The 10,786-nt window shown below is 51.9% G+C and overlaps 1 long non-coding RNA gene across 1 annotated transcript; it reads left to right on the top strand.

Moving 5' to 3' along the window:
- Nucleotides 1–1,600: 1,600 nt before the first annotated feature.
- LOC117000056 lies at nucleotides 1,601–10,579 on the top strand. Its single transcript, XR_004418690.1, has 2 exons — nucleotides 1,601–1,804; nucleotides 10,085–10,579. It is a non-coding gene; the product is annotated as an uncharacterized LOC117000056 (long non-coding RNA).
- Nucleotides 10,580–10,786: the final 207 nt, after the last annotated feature.

Here is a 10,786-nt window from a genome sequence, read left to right on the forward strand (position 1 = left end):
CATGTGTCACACACACACACAGCCTGTGAACAGCCTGGCACCGCACTGCCCGCCGTGCCCTGGGGCTGCTCAGCGCTGGTGACACCCCGAGGGCTATCGGTGTCACTGTTTCTGTGTCACTGTGTGTTCGTGTCACTCGCTCTGTGTGTGTGCCTGCATGGGTGTCATTCCTTGTCACTGTGCGTGCGTGTGTGTGTCCCTTTTTCGGTGCATGTCACTCCCTCCATGTCACTGTGAGTGTGTGTGTCACCCCATGTGTGTGTGTCACCCCATGTGTGTGTGTCACTCCATGTGTGTGCCACTGTGTGTGTCACTCTGGGTGTCACTCTCCATGTGTGTCACTCTGTGTCGCTGTATGTGTCACCGTGTGTCACTCCATGTGTGCCACTGTGTGTCACCGTGTGTCACTCCATGTGTGTCACTCTGTGTGTGTCACGGTGTGTCACTCCATGCGTGTCACCGTGTGTCACTCTGTGTATGTCACTCCATGTGTGTCCCTGTGTGTGTCACCGTGTGTCATTGTGTGTGTCACTGTGTGTCACTACATGTGTGTCACTGTGTGTGTCACCGCGTGTCACTCCATGTGTGTGCCTGTGTGTGTCACTGTGTGTCATTGTGTGTGTCACTGTGTGTCACCGCGTGTCACTCCATGCGTGTCACCGTGTGTGTCACCGTGCGTCACTCCGTGTGTGTCACTCCGTGTGTGTCACTGTGTGTGTCACTCCATGTGTGTCACCGTGTGTGTCACTGTGTGTCACTCCATGTGTATCACCGTGTGTGTCACCCTGTGTCCCTGTGTGTGTCACCGTGTGTCCCTCCCCGTCCGTCCCTCCCCGCTCCGTCCCGCCGGGCTCACCCCGTGCCCGTTCCCGTTCCCGGTGCGCGCCCCCGCGGGTTCCGCCGTTCCCGCTCTCGGGGGCGCGCGCGCCGCTCCCGCTCCCCTCCCTCCCCCCCCCCCCGCCCGCGCGCGCCCCCGCGCCGCCCCCGGAAGCGGCCGCGGGTCACGTGGGCGCGCGGCGCTGCCATAAACACGGCAAGATGGCGGCGCTCACGCCGCCCGCCCGCCCGTGCTGCGTCATGTCGCGCCCCGGCCCCGCCGCGCCCGCAGGTGGGTCCGGCCCGGCGCGGCCCCGGGCACCGCGGGGTGGGCGGCCGGCGGCGGGGGGAGCGGGGCCGGCGGTGCCGGGCGCGGCGCTGCTCCGTGGCGCACTCGCATTTTCGGGGGGTTCGCGGGCGGGGCCGCCGCCCCCCCCCTGCCCCGGGCGGGTCTCGGCGCTCCTGAGGGGCGAGCGGGGCGGGGGGCGCTCCGCGGGGTTCGGGGGGTCCCCGCTCGGTTCTGTCCCGTCCCGTCCCGTCCCGCCGCTGCTCCGCGGTTTTCCCCCGCCCCCGTCGCAGGTAACCTCGGGGAGCGCTGGCAGCCGGGTTGGGAGGGAGCGGCGGTGGCGGCCCGGGCCCTGGCGCCCCTCGGCCGTGCCAGCGCCGCTCCATCCCCGTAACCGCCCGTTCGCTTTCTTCCCTCTCCAGGCCGGCCGGGATTTGTGTTCAGAGCGCGCCGGGCAGGATGGAAATGAGGTTTGTTCGCCTCGCAGCCCGTGCGGGGTGAGAGCGGCTCGCAGATCCTCGTGGGGCTGGGGAGGGACGAGCCCTGGGGCTGCGGGCAGGGAATGTCCCCATCCCAGCGCTGAGATGCCGCAGGAATTTTGGTTCCTATGAAACAACTGGGAAAATATCACCGGCCCCACATGGGCAGGAGGTGGAACTGGAGTTTAAAAAACAACCGGGCCAACTTAAACAGGTTTCAAAGGTGAGAAGTGGCAGCAAACACTGGAAATTTTTCTTTTTAAGTGTATGGAAATTTGCAGTGCTTTAGCAATAACAAGAACAAAAATGTGTGTTGGACCTCAAAACTAACGTGGGGTTTGCTATGAAAAAGGTGGGTTTTTTCCAGATAAATGGACAACCTGCTTGAGCTTTCTGCATCAGGCCTGTGTAGCTTTAGTCTGACTGAAGCAAAGCAAAAATCAATGTATGTGTGTGAGATGCACAACAAACTGTGTTTGTATTGGGGGAAGAGCTGGATCCTGCAGAGAAAAAGGGCATCAGCCCCTGGAACACGGGTGTGACTCCAGCAGCTGCTGTGCCAGAGGGTGCTGGCAGGATTTGTTCACTCTCTCCCTTTAATACAGTGATAAGTGACTGCTGGAGCAAGAGTAAAATCCTGATGGAGTGATCAAAGCACGCTTGAATTGCAAAGCAGTGATTCTTCTCCCATCACCTCAGCCTGTGAAATGTGGAATTCCCAATCCCCCACTGAAACCAGTGGAATTCCTCACCTGGAATACCAATGGTGGTGTGAAAACACCTGGGAGTGAGAGCCAAGGGCTCCTGCAGCTCCTTTCCTTTTCCAAACCCACCCTAGCACGGACAGAATCCATTAATATTTTTAGCAAGTTTTTGTTGTGCTTTCCTAGCAACAGCCAATTCCTTAATGATTAATCCTCAAACTGTGGCAAATCTGCAAATTTGGGGATGTGTGCTGAAGTCATCTGTGCTGCCTGACGTCAGCATTGCATAATCTGTTGACTGTCCCCTTTTTATGTAATGTATGTTTGGAGTTTGTTTTAAAATGTACAAATGGATTTTTTTTTTTTTCCCCCTGCGTGCTGCTCCTCCAATATTCCACGTTTGCCTCTCCATTGCCCTCTGGAGTTGCAAACTTGTAAGGCAGGGTTTTCATGGCTGGATCTAGCCCAGTGTTTTGTGTTTCTCTCTAAAAAACAGCCTCTGGAACATCTCAGCACCTTCCCTTTGCCAGGTGAGTTATTTAGAGTGTTAAAAAATAAAAACCTCCAATTTTTGGAGTTTCTGCTTCCTCGTGGTGGAAGCTTCTTGTGCTGCTGGAGTCCATCAACCTCATAAATGGATTTTATTGGAAACTTAGTAACACATTAACTTCGGCAGCAGAAAACCGTTGTGGTTTTTTCAAACTCGTTTCTGAACTCGATGGATCCAATTCCCTCAGGCAACGTGGGGGTTGTAGAAATAATTTGGTGATGTTTTCAGGAATGCCTGGTTTTAGGGATGAAAAAACCAAGAGGGGGTAAAGAAATGCACAATGAAATAAGGGGTGCAGAAACAGTTCCATGATCTTTTCAGCAGGGCCTGTTTTTAAGGAAGGAAAAAAAAAAAAGACATGGGAGAGTAAATACAGGTTGATGGAAGCTTGTAATTTAACTAATTGGTGGGATTGTGTATTTCTAATGTTTTTATGTGGGTTTGATGACCTAAAAATGGGACACCTCGAGGCCCCTCTTGGCTTCCTGCAGCTGCAGCCCCTGTGAGCCCAGCTGGGAGCTGCTCCCCTCGGGGGGCACAGCAAGGAGAGACAAAAAACTCCAGAGGGGAGCCCAGGGAAGGTGTGGGATGGGCTGGAAAATCCCAGCTCCTGGAAAATCAGGCAGCAGGAGGCTGGCAGGCTCAGGGCACAGTGCCAGCGCCGCCGTCGGGGCCGTGCCCGTGGTGATCCCGCTGTCCCAGAGTGGCTCCAGCAGCTCTCCTGGCTGCCTGCCACTGTCCCCACTGCTCCCTGACACCCAACACTGCAGCAGCAGCGTGAGCCAAGTGCTGCTGGCTGCGTTTAAGGGGGAGGAAGGGCTGGTTACTCTTTCTCCATGAAATCCAGCGTGGGTGGATTTGCCCGGAAGGTGCCGCTTAAAACCTCTCAGAGCTGCGCTGCAGAAGCCACCGTGGTCATTAAGATAACACTAATTATGTGGATAATTGCTGGAGTGAACCTCAGCTGCAAAGCCACTTGTGTTAAAGCTCCTGAGGCTTTCACCTGTGGGGTGAGATGGGGTTTTGGGGACACTGAGAGAGGAGGACACCGAGGACTCTGCAGTGCCACGGAGGGGCCAATGACTGCCAGGCTGCCCTGGCTCAGTTATCACAGTGCTGATGCTGTCTCTTGTAAAGGTACAGTACTGTGATAACTGAAGGATGGCAGCCATCTGAGCTTCATGGCATCCTGGGGCCACCAAAGCCACCACACGTCCTGCCACCGTGTCCCAGCCGCGTCCTGCTCCGCTGGAGTGTCCTCGTCTCACCTGGAACCCCTGGCACAAAAGTCGCTTTTGTTTCAATAAAATCTTACACGCTTTGCCTCGTTATTGGCTGGTTTGTCTTGGGAGGGCTTCCAGAACTGCTGTGCTTTGGAAGTTTTCAGAAATGGTTCCCAAAGCAGCCTGGTGGATATTAAATAACAGAGAGGCCCCTCGGTGGGGGATACTTGGTAACAGAACAAATTATTCTGTAGCAACAGAGAGAGTAAACCCTTTTAAGATACTCTTTGATATTTTTTTGTTAAGGATACCACTGGCTACTGTAACTCAGAGGTCTCTGCATGGAAATAAGGGGTGGGAAGTGGATTCTTTCTGGTGGATCGGGACAGTCCCTTGCAGGCTTTGCTCGGGGCTTCTCTGCTCTGTGAGTGGAAGACTGAATTTCCTGGGTCATTTTTACAGAAATGCCTGGAACTGGGGCGGTTTTCAGCGAGCCTGTGCTGGTCTTTGTGCTGTGTGAGTTAACTCTGCAGTGCTGGGACACGACAGCAGAGGGGCCCCGCGGGCCGCCGTGTGCTGGGTGTGTGAAATCCCGAGGTTTTTGCATAAAGGAACCGGAACCCTGCAGAAATATCCATGCAGTACCTGTTTCCCAAATTCCTGCCTTTCCCCGAGGAGCTGGTGGCATTCAGGCTGATGTGGCACTTCCCAGAGGTCACTATTTACTCCCCATCCTGAGTGGTCATTGACCCAGTGCTGTTTAGAAATTCTTCATTCTGGCCTGGATAATTCATGTCCAGCAGGGCTTTGCCCTGTGCTTCCCTGCTGCTCGGGGGAGAGGACAGGGATTAGCCCCAGGATAGTAAAAAGCTGGTTTTTCATTTCCCTGCAGCTCACTGGAGGTTTTTGGGGCCAGCCCAGCAGGGTCAGGGTGGTGCAGCCGTGGTGGAACATTTTGCCAGCCTGCGTCACTTAAAGGGGGGAAATTCTTACTGGTGCTGTGACAGAGGCTCGAGGCTGCTTCTGGAGGAGGGCTCTGCCTCACCAGAAACTTCAAACAATAAAAAAAAAGACTTCCTGCTACCAGGATTAACATCTGAGCAGAGTCAATCCTCAGCTTCTTTTTTCCAAAAATTTCAGGCACCTCTTGATCAGGCAGGAATGTGTTTATCCCAAAAGGAGCAGTGGTCACCTGTGCTCTGGCTGTCCCACAACAACACTGCTGTGCTCCTTCTGTGCCACACTCCCACTCCAGGATGGACAGGAGAGAGGAGGAGCTGTGGGATCCATTTGAAAGCTGCTCAGGGCTCTGTTTTTACCTATTTCAGGATCCAGCAGGTGCTCAGGGAATGTTCATCCCGTTTCCCTGGAGAAATGCATCCAGCCAGGTCCTCGTGGTGCTGCCCCAGGGCCAGCTCCAGGTGCTCCCTGCTGGAAAAAGTCAGCGTGCTGATTCCTTGTAGATACCATCAAGTTCTTTTCCTGCCCATGGGAAACAAGAGAAGCACTCAGAGGCAGGTCCAAGGTTTGTTGTGGATTGGATCTGAGGAATTCAGCTGCTCACCTGCCAAGCCATGGCTGAGGTTTGAGGTTAATGACCAAGCTGTGCTGTTTTTAGGGGTGTGCAGTGGAGCTGTGCATGGGACACTCGTTGGGGGCTGCTGAACAGGGCACAGAGCCCAGCCCAGTGACTTGTGCCTCTCATTTCCTGTGACAACAAGCACAGCTCGAGTTCTGGCACGGGAGAGGAGCTGGAGCACTGGCTGTGCCTCAGAACAGCACCTCTCCAGTCACACTGACTGGAATTTATCTCCCTCTCTAGCACAGTGGGCAGAGAGTCCATCTCCTTTTCCTGTGGCTTCCTACTGATATGGGAATGGACAGAGTGATGGGTTTGCTGTCCAGATCTTGCTGCACACAAACAATGCAGCTCTCAGAGTCTCTTTAGCTTCCTACTGATATGGGAATGGGACACACTGATGGGTTTGCTGTCCAAATCTTGCTGCACACGAACAATGCAGCTCTCAGAGTCTCTTTTGGCAGTGGAGCACTTCCTCCCTCCAACGTGTTAAAGCAAGACACAAACAACCTGCATCCAGTGACACAGCCTGAGAAACAAAATCCATCCTCTCTCTGATGAAGCTGTCTGGGCTTTCTGGGATTGATCCCAAGGCAAGGCAGTTTCTGGTGTCTCAGCTGCCGTTCCAGATGGGTCTGTTCTTACCCAGTGCTTCTCAGGCTCTTGCATCAGGAAAGTCCCTTTTCCCATCTGGACCGTGCTGCTGCCTCCCCACCCACGTTGTGCATGAGGAGAGGAGCAGTCGTGCTCCTGTGATGTCTCCTCGGGGCTGTGAGGCTGCAGGCTGCTCTGCTCCTGGCTCCCAGCCCCAGCTCAGCCCTTCAAGGGTGGGAGCTGCTGCTCAGAGCAGCCTGGCCCTTCTGACAGCAGCAGGATTCAAGGCATCCATTGTCTGCAGGCCTTGATATCCATTTTCTGCAGACCTTGAAACAGGGGAAGATGTTGCCTTTCCCCAGAATGCCTTTTTTTCCTCCCCAAATGTACCTTCTGTTGCTGTTGTACTAAAACAAGAAGAATCCTTCCCAACAAAGCTGCAAGCACTCAGCCATTTCAAAGTCCAGCAGTGCCCCGTGTGAGTCAGACTGATTTAATTGCTGCTCATTCACATCTTCTCCATCTTAGTGCAGACACTTGAACTTGAACTTTAACCCAGATCTTTGTGATTAAACATCTTTGCAAACCAAGCTGCCTACTTGCAATGTCCCTATGCAAATATTAGATGTACCAGAAAGCAGCTTGGGTTTGTGTCTGATGAAGCAATTCCTCAGTGTGACTGCAATGTTGGACTGTGTGGAAAGAACTCTGCTGGTCTGTCTGTACTGTCCTGGTTTTCCCTGGAACTGGGAAAGCAGTGCCCAGGAGCAGTGTGTGCACAGAGATCCCTTCTCCTTTCCCCATCAGCTATTCCTGCCTTATCTCACAGTTTGGAAGCAGCTGCTTGCTGAGTTGTTGGATTATATGTAAACCCTGCATTCTGTCATTAGCTTGATTCACCAAGGGAAGCTGTGACTTTGTTTGATGGCTGAGCAGGGACTGAGGTACTCAGCAGGAGCTGAGTGCTCCAGTGTGGTGCAGTATCAAAGTTTCTGCTGTCATTTCTGTATTTGGGCAGATGAGAGAGCCAAGATTGCACAACTTGGCTCATCATTTGTCTTCATAACATTTCACAGGAGCAGGAGAGGTGCACAGATTAATAAGCTCTTACACAAGGTCTTTCCTTGATGTTGGGCAAATGTTATCATTTTTCTGGGAGTGGTGGAACCAGAGGAAAGACCCCCTGTACTCCAAAGGGCTTTGGCTCCCAGCTGTGTTCAGTTCATAAGTGAAATTAGAATTCAAATCTCAATTTCCTTTGACTTCAAGAGGCTGAGAGCTGCACTTTGGGTTTTGTGCTGCACAGGGGTGTGCATCTGCCACTGGAAAAAGCCTCTTTCAACCAGAGCAGAAAATGGAGAAAAAGATGAGGCTGCTGAGGTTTTTCTTTGGCTTTTCTTAAGTCAGGCACTGCAGCCTCACCCATAGCTCAGGACACAGCAGTCCCCAGGTCTGTGCCACCTTAAATTAAGGCAATTTTTCTCAGATTTGGTGCTGGACAGCAGTGCCAGGAGAGCCCAGAGCTGGAGCCTGTGGGGCAGGAGGGGTGGAGAGGTCAGGGGGTTGTCAGTGCTCCCTCTGCCACCTCTCTGTGGTGACTGCCAGGGCTCTGCTGAGTGCCCTCCCTTTGAATGAACTCCAGGAGCAGGCAGAGTGCACTGAATAATTCAGGAGAGACATGTTGTTTAAACATTTGCACAAGCCTCACATTCCTCCTGCCTAAAAACAAATCTGGCAGAGAGCAAATGGTTCCTGGCCAAGGTGTTGGTGGATGGAGAAGGGAGCTGTGGGCCCCATTCCAGCATCCAAAACTCCATCCATGGCTCTCATCCCTGTGGGACCAGCCTGGGGCTGAGGGTGGTGCAAAGTTCAAGGCCATGACTTGAGGGCTGCACACACAGGGCTGGGAGAAGAGCAGGGAGGTCAGTGAGTTTAATTGGTACAGGGAGAGCTGTTTTCCATGAGGGGAGCCTCACCTCCTCCTGCTTTCTTTGAATAAAGACAGCATGACTTTGAGATAACACACAGAAAGGTGCCAGTGTTTGAGCAGAAGTGATTCTTCCAGAGGGAAGTGGGTGAGGAGGAGTCAATCCCTCTCCCATGGAAGCACAGGCTGTGCTGGATGAGATGGACACAAATCACAGAGACAAAGTGAGAAACTCCACAAGGATATTCCTGATTTGCTGTGTTCCAGGTGTGAGCACTTTCCTCAAACATGTGTGCTCACATTCCCAGTGAGAAAAACGTCACATGGGCTTGAGCAAAATCTCCTCCCTGTGCAGAACACCCAAAGCCTTGCTGCATCCTGGTTTGAAATGTCTCCAGGGGACTCTGGAAATGAAAACTTTTCATTTCAGAGGTTTACTGCCAATGAAGCCTAATTAATTTTGGATGTAAATCTGCCAAGCTTCTGCAGTTGTGTTTGCAGCCCCATTAAAGGAAAACTCATGGCAGCTTTTATTTATTAGAGGAACAGGGTTGTTTAGTTCCTTCTTAGACTGTGGACTTCTCACTTCTTCACCACCTGAACTCAGCTAGGTTAAAGGAAATGTCACAACCTTTTAAAACAACTGCCTGAAATAGAAGAGGAGATGAGGAAAACAGAGAGATGGGAGAAAATTCCTGCACTGCTGCTCACCTCCATAGGTTTCATGGACTGGAATGGTAACATCAGCAATCCCCACCAGATTTTGTGTTGCAGTCTGGATGTTCTCAGTAGGTCTGAAACCCACATTCGAGTGCACTGTGACAATTCTCCTCTTGATGTGGACTGTGCCATTTAAAGGCAGCCCAGGGTGACAGAGACCATCACATTTCTCTGCCTCTAAGATCCCTGACACTTTCTTTTTTCCCTTCCCACAGCAGCCATTTGGTCCTGCTGACTCCATTCAACAGCACAGCTGGACTGGGGCACTCAGCTCATCCTTAATGGGAAAAAAATTCCACTTTCCTCCAGATCTGGAGCTTGTTTGCCATCCTGCCTGGATTTCTGAACCCTCTGTGCCATTATGAACATCACCTTTCCTGGAAACCCAACCTTAATTCCCAATCTGCTTATGACAGAGGAAGGGGAAATATAAGAAACCCCACCTCAAAATGCTGCTTTATAACCCAGAGTGAGGAATTGTAATTTCCAGAAGTGCACATGAGAAAACCAGCAGTGGCAGAATGAGCTTTTGAATTTGTCCAAGCATTAAAGATTTCAGAAATGCTACGTGCTCTGTGTCACATGTGTCCCCCTGAATGGGACATGACCTGAGAAATGTCCCAGCCATGTACACAAAGCTCTGGGCTGTGTGGACAGAGAGGGACATGATCAATATTGTATCATTTTGGTGACAAATGTGCATTCCCATCCAAAAATACTGAATTATTGCTCTGGTTGAGGTCACTGCTCTGCTTTGTGCCTCTCCAGTTCCAGTAAGTGCTAAACCTTCTCTTATAAAACCCAGCTGTTGCACATACAGCTTTTTCTGGGAGATATATATATATCTGTCCAGAAAAAGATATATATCCATATATATCCATAAATAGCCGTGGATGTGGAGCCAGGCCATGAGCAGGAGCATTGTCTAACTCCAGTGGTGTGGCTGGCAGGCAGCCAGGCAGCAAGTGGGTACCTGTGAGCTGTGCCAGCTCCGAGCTCATCCTTCTGGAAAAGGCTGTGCTGGGAAGTGGATGAGCTCAAGAAAATGCATTTAAGCTTCTGGGCAATATTGATTTGAAATGATGTATTTTATTCATCTGCTTGAAGCACAGTTAAAAACGTGCTGGGGGAAGGAGTGGGAGTTCAGGGGAGGGGGAGCCACAAGTGGGGTTTGGAGCTGCTCACCATCACCTTCCTCCTTTGCAGCTGCTCTGCACAAACCCAGTTTCTGCTTCCCAGCAAGGCACAGGAGGGATCATTTTCAGCCGAGAAATCTGGGCAGAAAATGAAAATAAAACTGTTGGTTTGCTTTGGTGTAAGAACAATGAAGAACCAGAAAGATGGCAACGGGAAAAAGCAGGCGATGAAGGCAAGCAGCGACATGAACACTCCCGCTGCAGGGCTGAGCAGCATCTCCACACTCCCCAGCTGGCAAAGTGAGTGAACTCCATCCCCCCGGCCAGGAAAGCCGGGAATTGCCTCGTTCCACCTCCCACCCACGGCTCTGGCAGCTCGCTCCAGCCCTGCCCAGGAAATCCCCCTGCAGCCCGGCTGGGGCACCCTCGCAGCCAGGGCTGCACAAAATCGAATTTATTTTTTTTTTTTTTACCAAATACCGTTGGACTACCGACATGAAGTAGCTCTCCTTCTCCAAACTTAGATTATTTGCTTTAAATAAAGAAGTGTTGAGCAGCATCTTCAGAAGTAGTTAATTACTCGGAAGCAATTCACACCTTCCCTGTGTCTCAAAATAAATTCTCTCGCTTTTCCAAGCAGAGCCCTCTGAAAGCCGTGTCAGCAGCGGGGTTTCACGCATGTTCCGTGAGCACAGGAAGCCGAAGATAAATTCAGCACCAGATCAGATGTAAAGAATTTGTGCACTTGGGTGTTTATTTTTGCAGGGGTGCT

The sequence above is a fragment of the Catharus ustulatus genome, chromosome 9, assembly GCF_009819885.2.
Source record: "Catharus ustulatus isolate bCatUst1 chromosome 9, bCatUst1.pri.v2, whole genome shotgun sequence".
NCBI classification, from domain to species: Eukaryota; Metazoa; Chordata; class Aves; order Passeriformes; family Turdidae; genus Catharus; species Catharus ustulatus.